Source organism: Neovison vison, chromosome 11 (genome assembly GCF_020171115.1).
Source record: "Neovison vison isolate M4711 chromosome 11, ASM_NN_V1, whole genome shotgun sequence".
Lineage (NCBI taxonomy): Eukaryota > Metazoa > Chordata > Mammalia > Carnivora > Mustelidae > Neogale > Neogale vison.
In genome coordinates, this window is record NC_058101.1 from 211,902,578 (window position 1) to 211,921,471 (window position 18,894).

Consider the following 18,894-nt stretch of genomic DNA (forward strand, 5'->3'; position numbering starts at 1 on the left):
CTTAGCTCAGGCTGCTATAGCAAAATACCATGAACCAGATAGTTTAGACAGCAGAAATTTATTTCTCAAAATTTTGGAGGCTGAATATCCAAGATCAGACTGCCAGTTAATTGGGTTCCTGATGAAATACTTCTTTTTAGCTTGCAGACGATTGGTTCTCACATTATGGAGGGAGAGCTCGGGTTTCTTCCTCCTCTTCGAAGTACACTAATTCCATCAGGGATCTCCACCCTCATGACCTTATCTAACTCTAATTACCTCCGAAAGGTCCACCTCCTAATACCATCACATTGGAGAATAGGGTTTTTACATAGGGATGGCTGGGTTGGGAGATATAAACATGCACTCCATAACAAAACACCAGCATAGCTTCTAGACTCAAGGCCACAAACCAGAATGACCCCAGCCTCCCTTAATGTGTACACCTAGGGAAGTTCAGTGCTGCCAGACTTTACTGTTTATTTCAACTAAAACTTGATGGTAGGCAGTAGGCTCCTTAACCACTCTTGGGGTAATAATTGTAGAAAACTTGCAGTTAGAAATTCTTTCTGTGCCCCTATGCAAGTCTTTAACCCTCCAGGGCTTGCTCTCTCCAGGACCTAAGAGCTGTCTCTTTGCAATATAAACACTAAGAGTTAACTCCCTGTGAGAGGGCCTGAGCTCAACTTCCGTTAAGTCAGGATAGCAAACACAAATTAACCAAACCCCTACTCTTTGGTAAATGTCCACTTTCCTAACTTTGTCTGAGCCCCCAACCCCCGTCTCTTCTTCCTCATTCTCTGTTTAAAACATCCAGTCACTTCTGTACAAGTCAAAGTTGAGTTCAGTTCATGCTGGATTCTTTCTTCTAATGTAATATCATTACTGAATAAAATCTATCTTTGTCATTTTAACTAGTGTCCAGGTTAATTCTTGTTTAGCTGCCTGGATTCTCTTGCTGAACTTGACATGGACCTGACTGTAAGGACAATGACAATTTGGCATTGCTCACATTGGAAGCTCGCTGCTTGCCAAGGTGCCCATTGGTACCCATGTGGGTCAAAGTGGAGACATGGTGGTCACCCATGAATTCTGTTATGATCGCATAACTCTCACCCTGATCTTTCCAGAACATGGTCTGTGTGTGAGTAGAAAATGGTTAGAAAAAGATACGGTTTTAACTACTAGAATGGGGCACGCCTTCCTTCCTTCCTTCTATCCTCCCTCCCTCCTTTTCTCCCTTTCTTTCCTTCTTTCCCTTTCTCTTTCTCTCCTTTCCCTTACTTCCTTCCTGCCTCCCTCCATCCATCCTCCCTTTCCTTCTTTCTTCTTTCCTTGTTCCAGCTTCCCTCCATCCCTCTTTTCCTCCCTTCCTCCCTTCCTTCTTTCCTTCCTTCCTTCCTCTCTCCTCTCTCTCTCTCTCTCTTCCTTCCTTCCTTCCAGTGGAGGGAGGACAATGCACTCAGCACGTGGAAGGTTAGTACATTCTACTCTGAGATGTACGGGGGGAGGGAAAAACATTAATGATCTTTTGATCTCATGATCTTTAGAGCCACCTGGAGCCTTCCTCAAGAAAGCAAATGCTGTGGTGCGGTTCTCCCAAACTGTGGCAAACTCGTTACATTTAACTTGTTTCTGAGTCTAATATGTCCTTCTGTTGGCTCTGATGACACTTTGATCATCACTGTCCTTAACCTTATAGAGAAGTTTACGGACAGCACAAGCAGCTGGCACCGCTCCCCAGATAATTCCCATTACTAGTGAAACCATGAATGACAGATGCTACTCGGTGGGATGCGTAAACAAATAGCACAGATTGCACTGACATTCCTCCGGCAGAACCTACAACAACAATGGCTGAATCAATTGTTCCAGCCAAATCAGGAATCTTGGGGTTACTGGATACCCATGAGGACATGCTGGAGACACTGCCAACCTATGCCTCCCAAATGGTCCACTTCCAAGGACCCTGAAATTTCAAATTCCACTTTCTTTCTAAGGGCACCACTTGCGTCCCTGAGACAATAAGTAGTCATTGTGTGGAAGTCAGCCATTAATGGGTTTCTTTACAGAAAACATGATGACCTACACCCTGGAGATGGTTATGAGACCTCCCAAGTGTTGAGGGAAATATCACCATCTCAGAATGCTGTGAAGGGCTCCCTAACAGGAGGCTACTGATGGTTACTTGGGGAAGCTTTGTGGAGGGATGACTTCCCTGATATGTATGAACATGCTACAGGCAATTACTCCTAGAATGGGAGTCATCCAATTAGAAGAAGTGCTAAAAATCTGTCCCTGACATTACTCAAGTGGTCAGTGGCGACCTGGACCCTGGAAGGCATTCAGTTCCATCTCAGCCAGGGTCATTAGAGTAGTGAGCTCCTCCTTGTGGGGCCAGGGCAGAGTCGGTACAATCACTCAGACATCTCGCTGTGCCTGGATTAATGCCACAGGCCAAAGAAAAAAGTCAGAATAGAAGCCAAAGGAATATAGAAGCCAGTATAGAAACCTGGGATTCCAAGGGAGGACCCTGATCGTTTACAGCACGTGTCCAGGTGTGTTCAGGACACCAACGCGCATGGTTGGGGTCAACACTGCAGACTGACCTCATCTGCTTCCCTGGAGTTCTTTGGATGGTTTCTTCACTGGGTCCTGTAGGAGACTAATTGAATGGATTTTCCCCACCCTCCTCAGGTCATATTAATCAGAGTGGCTGACAGAGTGGCTTACTCTTAGGAAATTTTGCCAAAAGCCAAGACAGTGCAGAAACAAGCAGTGTTTATAATCAGAAGACAATCCCCTACGGGCTGCTCACGTTTCTGCTTATCTTGCAATAGAGCAGAGGTACAGACTGCCTTTGTTCCATAATATCTTTGTTCCAAAATGTCAAGGATGTTTTCATAGCAATCCGTCTTGGAAGATAGAGATAGCATCTCCGTCAAGACCAAAGGGCATGTTTATTTACTGGCCATTATAGAAGACTTATATTCCCAAAGCTCAGGTTTCTCCCTGCAGTGCCATCCGCTGTGTCTGTAGGCGTCACCCAGCCTTGTCATGCTGCTCTGGGGGAATCAAGGCTTGTGGAAACACATGCGAGAAAATGCTGATCTTCTGGCTTACTACTATTTTTCTGAGTAATAACGCTCTTTATTCCCAATCCAGGCATCTTATGTCTCAGCCAGCATCCATGAACCTGGCAGCCTACAGTTTCTGCTTACAGGTAGGGTAACGTAACAAACCCTTCACTATTCTTGACGTATGTTTGTTTTCTGTGATTTGTTTTTCTATCAAGTCATTTATTTCAACAATTTTATTTATTAGCTAAGGAGCAGGGCAGAGTAATGAATTGGGGCTTTCAGGAAGGTATTAAGTATTAAAGAAAAATAACCTGTTCTTTAGAAGCTTACCATATTCTACATACATTTATTAGTTCATTTAGCAAACAAATATTGATTGTCCACAATGTTCTAAAAGTTATAGGAATGCACACGCTTCTCTGGAGTTAAACACACATACTGGCTCACTTACTTCACGGCGTTATCACTAAGCTAAATACCCAGTGCTCTGCACGTTTACCTGCCTGAAGTGGACTTACTACAGTCTGGTTAGATCTCACTGAAGTCTGGGGTTGAGGGTAAACTAACTACTGAAGTGTGCTGACTTCAGTTCCTCGTGGCCTCACCAAACTCTGTTTCTTATTTCAGCCACTCTTCTTAAGGGATTCACCCAGTTTTTCACAAGTGAAACACAACGGCACCTTTCCACATGCCTCTCACCTGCCTAGAGCTTCCCTTTAGACACTGCGGCACAGGATACCTTGGGAAGCACAGAATGGGCAAGTGGGAGCTTCCTGGGGGTCTAAGAGAGATCATGCCCAGTGGGGGAACTTTCGGCCAGGAGAGTCAACAAAGGGCAGACACACATGTACCCTTTCTCCCTCAACACAACCTAGCCTGTGGGACATCCTGTAGTTCTGTATTGTACCGGAAGACGGTCTGATGAGAGCCCAGAGGGACAGGTAACAGGTGGCCAACATCTGAGAAATGTGCCTTCGTTTGGACTCAATCCTTTCCCAGCCTCACTCCTAATTCCCAGGGATTACACACCAAAAAGCTCTATCATGTACATTTTTGGTTGGGGTTGTGCTTTCTAGAGAACATGGACCAAGAGACATGAGTTGTGAAAGACACAGTATGTAAGTGGCGTGTGGTCACACACAAATGTTGGGGAATGTGCTGAGGCAAAGAGCAAAACCAGCTGCATCGGGGAAAGGAAAAGGTGTGTGTAAGAAACGACCAGCCAAACTGGATTGCAGCGTTGCTTGTATGAAAGTCCATTGTGGTAATTCCGCACTGTGATTCTGACCATTCTCACAGAGGGTTTGTGGTCCCACTACAGAATCTGCATGGCAGAGGTCACTGCAAGCAGACCTTTAAGAATATCAAGTCGAGGGATGCCTGGGTGGCTCAGTGGGTTAAAGCCTCTGCCTTCAGATCAGGTCATGATCCCAGGGTCCTGGGATAGAGCCCCGCATTGGGCTCTCTGCTCAGCAGGGAGCCTGCTTCCTCCTCTCTCTCTGCCTGCCTCTCTGCCTGCTTGTGATCTCTGTCTGTCAAATGAATAAATAAAATCTTTTAAAAAAGAATATCAAGTAGAAATTCAAGCAAATTGAATAACTGGAAAGTGAAGACAGGCTATCAATAAGGGTTAGCAGCAAAGAAGGCAAATGTCCTTGTCAAAACCCAGCAACTTTTCTGCCACCTTATGTTAAGCCTTGTTACTTTGAAGTAAGAGCCTGGAAGAGATTCTGTTGTGCATCTCACTAGCCCCTCCGGTTCCTTAGCTGTCCTGCACATAGCTGCTGCTTGCTTTGACCGGTCCTAGGACACAGAAGATGGACAGAGAGGAGATGCTGAGGGCAAGGAGGGGTCTCTGCACAACACTTGCTTGAGGGGCTCTTACTCAGTCATATGAGGATGTGGAGGTGAATGGAAGCAGAAACTGACAAGAGAGATCTTGAGCAGGAAAGATAAAAATCAGGCATTTAAGAGACAATAGGGAAGACAGAAATTCACTAAGGATACTTCCAAACTTAAACCCTGAGTTAGCAACATTGGACCATCAAAGGATAAGGAAATGCGAAGGGAAGTATATGGTGGAATAAAATAAAACAAACAAAAATAAAACAAACTTTGGGCCACAGGGAGAAATAACCTATAAAAGTATACTGAACCTCATTACTAAACAAAGAAAGGAAAGGAAGAAGAAACAGTGCCTTCAAAATAGCAAACCATTTACTACAGCTTTGTGCTATGACTTAACGTCTGGAATTGTGATGCCCCCCACTTTGTTTTTCTTTTTTCAAGATTGCTTTGGCTACTCAGAGTCTTTTGTTGGAGTTAGAGAGTATAATGCTAAGCAAAATAAGTCAGTCAGAGAAAGACAAATACCATATGATTTCACCCAAATGTGGAATTTAAGAAGCAAAACAAACAAGCAAAGGAAAAAAAGAGATAAAAAGAGAGACACACAGAGAAACAGATTCTTAATTCTGGAGAACAAACTGATGGTTACCAGATGGGGGGGGGGAGGGGAGAAATGGGCTTATCCGCATGAGCACTAAGTAATGTATAGGCTGTTGAATCACTATATTGTACACCTGAAACTAATGTACACTATATGTTAACTACCCTGGAATTAAAATAAAAAGTTAATAAATTAAAAAAATAGCACCTTGTTTTTAAAATAATAGTTCTAGTAAGATTGACCTATGAGCCAGGTCTCTTTCCTGCATTGATTTTTGAAGTCATTTGCTAAAATGTTTTGGGAAACATTAAAAGTGTTTTATGCTCAACTCACATTATTGAACTCTCCTAGAACTGTATACTGATAGCTAGCATTTATTAAGTGCACACTATATTTAAAATGCTGTGCTGATTGTTTTCCAAATGTTATGCCTTTCCATTCTCTCCCAGAAGGTATGGAATATTTTCATCCAATCTATGGACCAAGAAATTGAGGCTTTGTGATACTAAGCAATTTGCACAAGTTCGAATAAATTGTAGGGATGGTATAAAAATTGACTTCGGAATTATCACTTTTAACTACTGACTACATAGGCTTTGTCCTAATTTATCCTAAAAATAATGCTGACACGGGGCGCCTGGGTGGCTCAGTGGGTTAAGCCGCTGCCTTCAGCTCAGGTCATGATCTCAGGGTCCTGGGATCGAGTCCCGCATCGGGCTCTCTGCTCAGCAGGGAGCCTGCTTCCCTCTCTCTCTGCCTGCCTCTCCATCTACTTGTGATTTCTGTCAAATAAATAAATAAAAATAAAAAAAATAATGCTGACACATCAGTGATTACAAAGATATTCTAAAAGCACACAAAATAATTAGAAACAACCTCTGTGTTCAACACCAGAGGACTGCATATATATTTTCCTTTGGAGCATTATGAAGTCTTTGCAAATAATTTTAATGGAAAAACAGCTAACAAAAAATGACACAAAATTCATAATACAGTCAGTTCTGCTATACTGCTTGCTGTAACACATGAATTTGTTCCAATAGGATTGATACGTCGGGAAGAATGTGAGCACCATAGGAGTTCTGTCTGTGTTTATGCTCAATTTCATCCACAAGAAGGACGAGGTCAACGTGGAAAACCACTCTGAAGAACTGAGCTGCGTCACAACACACAGCACGCCCAGACGCATCTCGGACATGCACGACCGGCCTCCGTTGACCCCCGGTCTAGGAGCGACACACACCTCAGCCCCTACCCCATCCAGTACTTCACCTCAGCCCACAGGCTGCAGCCCTCCTGAACCCCCTTCCAGGAACAAAGTGAGATCCTTCTGAAGGAAAAACACCATTTTAACTACGGTATTTTGTGTCCTGTAGTCATTTAGCGTGTAAAACTGAGCCTCTACTTTTATTAGATTCTTCTCTTTTTATAACTTAGCTCTAATAAAGTCATTCAGTGGCGTGACCGCAGCCCTATTTTCCCCGTAAGCCCTGTTTTGTTTTGTTGTTTTTACTGTATGAGTCTGCGTAGCACGGGGAGACTGAGGAACGCCGATGTTGCACTGGAGCAGAGCTGACTGCACAATGGAATTCCCTATCTAGTGTATTAAATACATGTATACAGTAAAATAATGAAAGCAATTCTATCAAAATATTGAATGGTGTTCCCATTTCTCTAAGATTTCATGGCCAGTGGCCACTTCTGGTTTTCCTGTCAAAAATTCCATTTACTTCCATCTTTTTCCTTTCTCTGTTAAATCTGCATTACTCTCACCACAAAACAAAAATTAAGATGGGCTAACATCTTAATTTTTAAGTAAAAAGGCCTTTTATCTTCTAGTAATAAAAGTGAAATGCTAAGTGACCCCATAGCTCAAAAGCCAGTGATATTTATATTTTCAACTGTCCCTGTAGATCACTGTGAGAGAGACTGTCATTACAAATTTGTATCAGACATTATAGAAGAAAACAATGGCTCAATTTTGGAAGATGAGCACACAGGAAAGAAAGCAACTTCAGCTAACTATACCAATATATATGTGGGCTAATGCTTGTTTGCTTTAAAACTACTGCTGAGCCCTGAGTTACAAAAACTACAAGATTTCTTGTATGATATCTTGAAACTCTAAGAATTGAATCTTATTCAATATTTCTTCCAGATTATTTGCTTACAAGTTACCCTACTGGGACAATCCTAACCTAATATACCTTGAAAAGAAATGTTACACTGCAGGATTTTTATTTGGACATTGAAAAATTAGGTGGTTTTTTTGTTTTTATTTTTGTTTTTAAGGTAGTGATCACTGATGATGGAGGACTGCTTACAAGTCAAGTAACTTATTTTAAGGTGACAAATAAGGCTCACTTATCACCCAGAATTTCCACCTACTGAAAAATTCAGTGAAGCACATATATTACAGTGTTTACTCTGCATTTTGCTGTGCTTTCATCATGGGTAAGTCCCATTAACATTAGCAAGTCCTGATTCTCTCGGGACAGGTGGTGTGGTTCAGAGAACGTGAGGTGTGTGAGCTAAAATCTTGACATCCTCACTTCAGAAACCTACTTTGCAAAGTTGAGTGTCTTTAAGAACGCATCGTATTAAATGCTGTGCAAGTAACCCCTTAAAAGACTGATCTTTAGGGTCAGTTCTCTTGTTCTTTTATATGATGTCAGAAAAATCTTCCTCATCTCAGGATGCCTTTATTGCACTCGGAGGTAGTGGACTGTATCCTTGATCCAACCTCCTGTAAATTTAACAACATTAAGAGCAGAGAGAATTGTAGTGGCCAGGTTTCATTTTTATGCCTCCTCAGATAGTACTTTAAAAGGTGACCTTCACCTTCCCAGAAAGCACCCAACGGAGGCCAAATAGGTATTTTCACCAGAATTGGGTGCAGGGTCATTTATGCAAATCTGCTTTCTCACTTATCACTCAAGACCAACAAATGCTACATATGGCACAAATCAACAATCCTCAGGTCAATCAAAAATAATTTCTTGAGTTCTAAAAACTCATATAAAATGAGATGACTGTCATCCAGTAGGAGAAAGATAAATCTGAGAAAAGAGAATTATTAACACCAGCCAGTCGAACAGGAATTCTAAAGAAGTTTTGCAATATCTGTGAGCTGTGCACTAGATGGGATTTTTAATATCAGCTCTGCCGTTAACTGGTGTGAGAAAATTCCTTGTTTGTAAAATGGAATAAATAATACATAATTCCCAAGGGTGATATGAGGCATAAGTAGGAGAACTCTGTGAATATACTCAGTGCAGCCCCAGTCACCTTCTGGTGGTTCTGCATCTGTGCTCATGAGGAAGGGAAAGGCAGGGATGGTCACATCATCTTCAAAGCGAATGTGATGAAACCAAATGAGGTATTATCACTAAACCAGCAAAATATTTCAACTGTAGGATAAGTCTGTCGAATAAATCTTCCCAGGTAGTTTTATGTACTTCTGTGGATCATGTCTTCAATGAACCTCTGCTTTTAATCTAGACCCAGGATAGAAATAAAAATAGTTAAGTCATTCATTTTAACTGATTTGCATGAGTGCTCCTCATATTCTGGACATTTTTTCTAGGCACTGGGAATAAATTAATAAGATAATTATTAACACTTCCATCTTGGGGTTAAATTCTAGTTCACTACAAGCCAGTGCAAATGAAATTACATTATTGTCATGAAGACAATACAGGTCCTTCAATGGACCTGTTACGTTCTGAATGTGTCTCTCAAAAATTCATGTGTTGGAATATTCACTTAACAAGGTGATGGTGACTGGGAAGTGGTGACTGTGGGAGGTAATTAGGTCATAAACGTAGAGTCCTAGAGTTGGGATTAGTGGCTTTATAGAAGAGTCCACAGAGAGCTTCCTTGTCCCTTCTACCATGTGAGGATACGACAAGTTCACCATGTGGAAGAGAGCCCTCACGTGAGCAGCCTGACACCCTCACCTTGCGTTTCCAGCCTCCAAAGCTCTGAGAACCACTTTCTGTTGTTTATAAGCTTTTCTTTCTAAGATGTATTGTTGTAGCAGTCTGGATGGACATAGACAGACCATGTCCACAAAACATATGCCTACACACAAGAACAGTGACCACGAACACAATGATGACATATGGGCTCCAGCTTCAGAAATAGCAATGATGGGTGGCTTAACTCCTCTAGGATATTCTGAGCCAGACCATAAGGCCAGGATAAAATCCAAAGCTGGGGGTGTTTGTGTGAGACCAACCTTCCCAGAGAAGACTATAAGAAGCTGCACACCCCACCCCAGGCCTCACCCCAGTCTATGGATCACTGAAGGTCACCTCCAGTACAGGTAGAACTTGGCAAAGCCACACGCCTGGGTGACCAGATCCGGGCTATCACTCGCGTCCCATCAAGACAGAACCCACGAGTGGCTAACATATGATCTGGTTTGCATGTAGTTCAACAGAAGTTCAGGTAGTCATGTAAGTATGTAGGCTTAATATTTACTGGAAGCCCCCCAGAGACAAGAGCATACTTATACCTCTTACTGTTCATATTACTAGCTAGAATAGGAGGAACACAATAGTCACCACGGTCATGATAATAAGAATAATTCTGTGATAAAATATAAGCTAATAATTTGAAAACATTGATGGAGACATTTTTATAGAGATGTAAATTACTAAAATTAATTTAAAAAGAAAATAAAGGGGTGTCTGGGTGACTCAGTGGGTTAAGCCTTTGCCTTCGGCTCAGGTCATGATCTCAGGGTCCTGGGATCGAGCACCGCATCGGGCTCTCTGCTTAGGAGAGCCTGCTTCCTCCTCTCTCTCTGCCTGCCTCTCTGCCTACTTGTGATCTCTGTGTCAAATAAATAAATAAAATCTTTCAAAAAGTAAATTCATTAAAAAAATTAAAAGAAAATAAAAACACAGAATACCTTTAAATTCCTTAAGTGTCTTCCTGAAAAGACACATCAGGCTAAAATAATTTTTTCAAAGGTCTGTTTTACCTTGAAAAACAGATAATATTTATGATGGTTATTTTAATGAGTCAACTTGACTAGGCCACAGGATGCCCAGAGGTTTGGCAAAACATTGTTCTGGGTGTGTCTCCCTCATTTGGGTGGGTCTCATTTAATCAGAGGCCTGAACAGCTTAAAAAAAAGGGGGGTGCTGAGTAAGAAGCAAGTCTGCTTGTCTGACTCCTGATGACTGACACATCCATCTTCTCTGGCCTTTGGACTTGAACTGAAAAATTGCCTTTTCTTGGGTCTTGCTTGAGTTGCTGGTTTTCCAACTGAAACTATGTTATCAGCACTCCTGGCTCTCCCGCGTGCTAATGGGAAATCTTGGGATTTCTCAGCCTCTGAAATCGCATGAATCAATTCATTATAATAAATCTATATGTATATCATCTATCTATCTGTCTAGAGAGATATATTCTAATGGTTCTTATTTTCTGAGGAATACTGACTAATATTGATCTTATAAAAATATATAGCTAGATCTGGATAGTTCCGAAAAAAGAAAAAATAAAGTGGAATAGGATAGTACATGACAAAAAAAAAATAGTGGGCTCACATGTGAACAAAATAGAAATAAAAGATGTGAAAGTCTTGACTAAAATATTATCAAATAAAATACAGCGGAGTGTGTTTAATTGTATGTGTGTCTACGAGTATGTGTGTGTGTGTCTGTGTACTCCCTAAAGTTTTAGTACAGCTTCAAGCTTTTATAACTTCTGAAGTATAAATTCTACAAAGTTAAGATAACCATTATTTGAGTGAATTTAAAATTTAATTATGTATATTTCTTAGTCATTTAAATGGGTGATCATTTTAATACTATGTCTTCAGTTCTTTGTGTGCTTTCATTTGGAAAATGTGAATGACACCATCTTTGAGATTACTGATTCATCACCCAGTTGTGTATACCCACTAATGAATCATTCAAAGACATTCCTTATCTCTGTCATCATGCTTTTCCCTTCTAGAATTTCCAGGTGATTCTTCTAATTTTCATCTCTCTTTTGAAATTCTCCACCTATCTGTGCACATTTCTTTATATCTTTCCTACTAGAGCCTTTCATATATTAATCGTCATTATTTTAAATTGTAATTATGATTTTGAATTTTAAGTCATATGATAGTCCAAACACCTGGGTCATATTTGAACCTGGTTCTATTGACCATTTTACCTCTTAAGATTTTTTTCCCCTTCTTTGCATATTGTGTAATTTTTGGTTGAAAGGCAGGCATTTTGTGAAGGGCAATGTAGCTTGAAGTAGATAATATGTATATGGACATGGGATGTGTCTCCTCTTGCCAAGCCTTTGGTCTGGAGTGCTGAGTCCACCTTGTTAGGAAATGAGATAGATTCAGCACTCCTGTGGCTGTGGTTATCCACAGTGCACCCTGGACTTTGAATGCTTAACGTTACTTTGTGTCTAGTTACCCCTCAAGGTTTGTGCCCCACCCTCTGTCTGGGGCCTTCAGAAACTTGTCAGCATTCAGGACTAGTCTGTTCCCAGGTTCTACTGTTATTTACTCTTGTATTGTCCTGGAGTTCTCAACTTCAGTTAAAACAAAACAGACTTGGGGCGCCTGGGTGGCTCAGTGGGTTAAGCCTCTGCCTTCGGCTCAGGTCATGATGCCAGGGTCCTAGGATCGAGCCCCGCATCGGGCTCTCTGTTCAGCTGGGAGCCTGTTTTCCCCCTCTCTCTGCCTGCTGCTATGCCTGCTGTCATCTCTCTCTCTCCCTCTGTCAAATAAATAAAATCTAAAAAACAAAATAAAACCAGACTTGTGTAAAAATTAAAAAAGAAAAAAAATCACATTAATTCATATGATTGTATATATTTCCTAGAGTTTTATGCAGACTCACCAAAACATATAAATATGTTTAATTGTTTCAATGTCAATCACATCTCAGAAAAGTATAGAGAACCACTTGGGCTTAAGGAAGGAGAATGTCACTGACTACAGTTCTTTCATTACACAGATTACAAAATAGCAATTAATAAAATAAAACCAGCAATAAAAAGAGAAACATAGCTAATGAAATCTTGTTTGTTCCAAGTGGTTATTATTTATGGTTTAACCATCAGAAAAGGCTGAGAACTGAGATTTAGAATCACAGAATGCAAGTCAGAAATAAAGGCCACTCTTTTACTATAAATAACTGTATCTAGAAAGAGATACTCAGCAGTATTCAAGCTGGATAGTATTGGTTTGTAACTTTAAACATCCATTTAGTCACATCTATGTGTAATATTTCTGTTTTATATATTCAAGTGTAAGCACACTGTAAGAAAGCATATCTATTGCACTATATAGATTTAATTTGTCATTCACTTGCTGTCTTCCTGTAGTCTAAAGATCAACCATAAATATTATTAAAGAGACAAATTGGTCTTGGTGGATACAACTAATTGTGTAGCTACTGTTTTAGCATCCAGGTGTGCACTTTTAAATCTTGACCAACTATGACACAGAACACTTGATGTTTGACTTTGAATGGGTTATGAGGCGGCACTGAGAGAATTTAAGAGTCTGGGAAGTGAACTCCAGGACATGGACCATGGCAGAGGCATTGGCTGTGCTGAACACCAGGCCTTGTTGTGTTAATTATGTGCAGTGGTCAATTACCCACACCAATGATCCCCTTTAGTGCAGCAGAAAATCAAAAATTTCAATACTTTACTTAGATCACATACAAATCAGGTTGATCTTGAGTAAGAGCATCTTTGAATATGAAGGACAAAAAAATAACCCTTTAATTACCATGTTTATGTCTCTTTTTTTAGGTACCCAAAGAAAGTAAACATACTTAAGCGCATCTGAGCAATTACAGCCTGCTTTTCAGACTCTGTTTAATTATGAGTGAATCAATCAATATGCTTCTATTCACTGCCTCATTTCAATGCTTTACACCAGTTTTAAAACTAACACTTCCTATAGACTTGGGCTTGTATTTCCTGCTTATATAGCTATTCTAATGCTTAAAAAGATTAAATATAAAAGTACATCACTCTCCTGTACTTTCCATGGTATTGCCTTCTCCCCAAGCTGTTTATTGCCTATCCTTCTGTTTATACACATCACACAGTCATCCTGCATAAAGATGGCAAGATTTCACCTACCTGCCCAGAACGACTCTCTGACATAGACCTCAATGCCCACAATTTCTCTCCTAAAAGGCCAATGCTTTCACTTGCTCCTTAAAGCTGAAAATTTAAAAACCAAACAGTTTAGTATATGCTAAAATCTGCTATGCCACAGGGAAGCTACTGATGACCTTGGACCCAGAGGGTGTCACCTTTTCCTGGGACTGCACACGTGCTGTAGGCTTATTCCCCTTTTTCCTATATATCAAACTAACTTTTATATTAAATTTAGAGTCCTATCTTGACATCCACACTGTCTTCTCGAAAACCAAGCCAGGATTATCCAAAAGACAAAAGAAAACCAGTGCCGGCAAGGTTGTGGGCAGAAGGAAACTCTCGCACACTGCTGGTGTGAATGTAAACTGAGAAGAGCCACTCTGGAAAATAGGACCGAGATTCCTGAAGAAGTTAAAAATAGAACTGCCCTATGATCCAGAAATCTCACTGAGGGGTGAATGTCCAAGGGAAATGAAGCCACTTCTCCAAATATGCACACCCTCCTGTTCACGGCAGCATTATTCATAATAGCCAAGGCATGGAAACAACCTCGTGCCCGAAGACGGATGAATGGATAAAGACAAAGTACCATATACATATAATTATTCAGCCATAACAAAAGGAAGGGAATACTGCCATTTGTGAGAACATAGATGAACCTGAGGACATTATGTTTAGCGAAATGTGCCAGACACAGAAAGAAAAGCACTGTATGATCTCACATGTAGAATTTTAAACAGTCAAACCCGTAGAGACAGAGACTATAATGGTGACTGCTTGTGGCAGAACAATGGAGAAAATCAGATGCTATTCTTAGGGCAAAAACTTTCAGTTATAAGATTAATGAGTTTTGAAACAAAAAGATTAGTAAATTTTGGGGATCTAATGTATGCCATTGTGTACCTGAAATTGGCTAAAAGAACAGGTCTCTCTTAGTGCTTTCTGCTGTTTTCACCACCACCAAAAACAAACAAAAGGTAACTATGTGAGGTGATGAGTGTCTTAGTTAACTTGACTGTGGTAATCTTTTCAAATGTACATGTATGTTAAATCACTACGTTATGCATGTAAATATGTACCTTTTAAAAACCTACCCTCTTATTAAAAAATAAACAAGCCAGGTTGACAATGTATTCTTTGACACCAAATTTGGATTGCTTATTAGCAGAGGTCAGCTCTACTGATGAACTAGAACTTAACGTTTTCAAGTCTTGTAATTCCAGTTTTATCCATACGTTACTGCTGGCCAGAGTTGGTAGATTGCTACAGTGGCCTATCTGTAATTATGGCCTCAAAATGCAAAGGGAATATATTAAGATAAATATTAGGTCAGATGAAGACACTTGCCTTAGGAAATACGATATCTGAGAAGGGCTTTCTCATTCCTTCCAGGGAGTGTGTAAGTATTGTGTATCACATTTTGTGATCAATACTAGACTAATTACTATTTTGCTGTTAGTGTTCATTTGTTTCCTTTTGTCTTTTTGCTTTGTCCAGCATCTTTCCTTATTCTCTCCTGGACACTAGAAAAACATGTAAAGAGAAACACAAATCTCATCTTGTCCTCTTGTTTTACATGGAGATACGAGAAAATCACTTGGCTAGGAAGTTTTTTGAAATGGAATATAATCCCAAACCCAATGTTGTCTCCACGACTGTGTTGCTAATATGCTATGCAGAACTGATATCATAGGGATCATGTATGTTTTATTCATGTCAGTGTTTTGTGTGCTGAAAACAGAGAACAGATGACAAAGGCACTGAGAGAAAACTCACTCACAGAGTGTCTCCAGTGAGTAGCACACTCCAAGGAAAATGGTACTTGTGCAAGTTTTGTGGGTGCCCAGAAACCAAACTGAATCCATTCGTCAAGCTAAAGCAGAGGGCAGCAGAACTGTTTCTGTCGTCCTTGGCTTTGGATTTGATATTCCTAATAACTTCCAACATTCATCCTAAGACAGTCTGCTAATAAATTTTCCTTAATTAAAAATACAGATAAACACAGGCATCGTACCTCTGACATCAACATTTTTCTTTCCTCTCTCACTCCACAAAACAAAACCCATTCCTAACGACAAACCAGGTTCCTTACGCTCCACGCAGAGCAAACTTCATTTTTTTCTTTGATTGAAAATCAACTTAGAAGCCAACCTTAAGGGCGCCTGGGTGGCTCAGTGGGTTAAGCCGCTGCCTTCGGCTCAGGTCATGATCTCAGGGTCCTGGGATCGAGGCCCGCATCGGGCTCTCTGCTCAGCAGGGAGCCTGCTTCCTCCTCTCTCTCTGCCTGCCTCTCTGCCTGCTTGTGATCTCTCTCTGTCAAATAAATAAATAAAATCTTTAAAAAAAAAAAAAAAGAAGCCAACCTTAAATTCTCAGTGTTTTGATAGGTTGCTGTGAATCCCCCAAATGCAACGAAGTAATAAATAAAACTTTCCCTGGGGAACCGAATTCATGAAGAGAAGACACTGAAGATTTGGGGTCAGGTGAGAGAAAAGTGAAGTCCAAACTAGCAAGCATTTGAACTAGCAGAAATAAAAAAAGCATTCTTCAAGACAAATATTTTAATCTGCTATATTACGTTATGCTACATTATATGCTATAAAGTATAATATTGTTTAAATATGCATACAGCAATCATAGCCTACGAAGCACATGTTGCTAAAAGTTTTAACTTGTTACACCAAATACGGAAGACAGCACTTTTCATTTATTGACCTATTTAATACTATAGACATCATTTCCTACATAATTTGAATTGAATTGAATTGAAAATACTCAGTAATTTTGTCATCACAACATGCACAGACATATATCCTATTCTGTCTGCATAAAATGCTAATGCATCTTTTTACTTATCGCAGTGGGAGGTATTCTAGAAGCAGGAATCCTTAACTTAAAGGTTCAGGAATTTGGACTTTACACAAAGAAATCTATATTTTTCTTGGAAAATCTAATTACAACATTGTAGACAGAGACCTGACATTGAAACAGGCTGTTCCTTGGGTGGTTCAGCTGGCTAAGCATCTGACTCTTGTTTGTTTTTTTTTTTTTTTTTTTTCCAATTTATTTATTTTCAGAAAAACAGTATTCATTATTTTTTCACCACACCCAGTGCTCCATGCAAGCCGTGCCCTCTATAATACCCACCACCTGGTACCCCAACCTCCCACCCCCTCGCCACTTCAAACCCCTCAGACTGTTTTTCAGAGTCCATAGTCTCTCATGGTTCACCTCCCCTTCCAATTTACCCAAATTCCCTACTCCTCTCTAACGCCCCTTGTCCTCCATGCTATTTGTTATGCTCCACAAATAAGTGAAACCATATGATAATTGACTCTCTCTGCTTGACTTATTTCACTCAGCATAATCTCTTCCAGTCCCGTCCATGTTGCTACAAAAGTTGGGTATTCATCCTTTCTGATGGAGGCATAATACTCCATAGTGTATATGGACCACATCTTCCTTATCCATTCATCCGTTGAAGGGCATCTTGGTTCTTTCCATAGTTTGGCGACTGTGGCCATTGCTGCTATGAACATTGACTCTTGTTTTAGGCTCAGGTCATAATCTCAGGGTCCTGGGATCAAGCCCCACGTCAGAATGCGCTCAGGAGGGAGTTTGCTCCTTTCTCTCCCTCTGCCCCTCCCCCTGCTCATGCACGCTCTCTCTTTCTAAAATACATAAATAAATCTTGGAAAAAACAAGCTGTTTCTTGAATAATCATTGAATCTACATATAAATGATAGCTTACTCCGTGTGCACACATGGAGGCAAAGCGGTCACTGGAAGACACGATTAAATCTGTCCTTTTAGCAAGTCTCGTGGTATATTAAGGAGAGAAAACTGAGCAGACTAATTAATAAGGAAACAAAGAAATGATATCTGAGTTCAATTGTGCATCATTCTATCTGTTCTTTTAGAAATAGAGAAAGGATGATATTGCTCTTAATAAAAAGAGAAGTCTTACTTTGGGAAAGAAAAAGAGACAAGAGATGTAGCATTTGGAAGCTACCTTGGAATTACATAACTTTTTAAAAAAGGTGATGCAATTTAGGTTTACTTTTATCTAGAAGCATTATGAATGGACACTGCAACATTTTTTAAAAATATCAATACATAGATACTGCTCGGATAAAACAAATCTTTTATGTCTGGGGGAAAAAGAGTATGAGTAAGTCTAACAGAAGAAGTCAAAAGAAAGTAAGTATAGAGAAGAGAAGCGTAGGATACAAATTGAAAGAAAGAAGAAGGCAACGGAAAACTAACAATAACAAAATGGCCGTGGAGAGAGATTTCTCATGCACACTGCTGCAGCTTTAGCCATGCAAACTAAAAGTGAAGAAAACTGTCCCTTGCAAAATGAGTCTACAAACAATGCATGCAGGATGACTGGTCTCATTTATTTCAATGTAGTACACAATGAGGAACAGAAATTTGGGGATAAATGGCTCATAACTTTGCTCTTCAATTGTTTGCAGGTTTTTTCCACCACTACTGGGTGTCACCTATTATTATAAAACTGTTTTTATTATGCTGCATATTTGGAGTGTTACATAAGATGATGTGATTCTGGGATGTGCTAGGAAATAATCTTGACTTCAAACACTACTGTCTTCTTTTTTTTTTTTTAAGACTTTTGACTCTTTTTTTTTTTTTAAGATTGTTTATTTATTTATTTGACAGAGATTACAAGTAGGCAGAGAGGCAGGCAGAGAGAGAGGAAGAAGCAGGCTCCCTGCTGAGCAGAGAGCCCGATGCGGGGCTCAATCCCAGGACCCTGAGATCATGACCTGAGCTGAAGGCAGAGGCTTTAACCCACTAAGCCACCCAGGCGCCCCACATTACTGTCTTCTTTTCTCCTTTTGCATCCCTTCCAGGAGGGAGTGGGGGAATGTTTTGCTGCTTGAGTTGTTACTTCAAAACACCTGCACAGTTTAGGTTACTGAGTGCACTTAAGAGTTTATGGTCTTCCACTATCTTCTGGAAAATGAGGACATTCTGGCAAGCCACCTGGCTATCTGGAGGAATCAAAAGGAAAGACCTGCCCGAGTATTCTTTAGAAGGGAGGTGCGCTGCAGCAGCTCCAGAGAATTTAGCTGCGGAAATCGAGAGACATTAGCATGACTTCAATAGGTTCTTGAGCGAAAGGAAGTCTGTAAGTGTTTGCCAGGCAGACATCGGGATGAAATAATCTACTACGGTCAGGGCCAGGTAATAGAAACATCGATAAAGTGCTTTACCTCA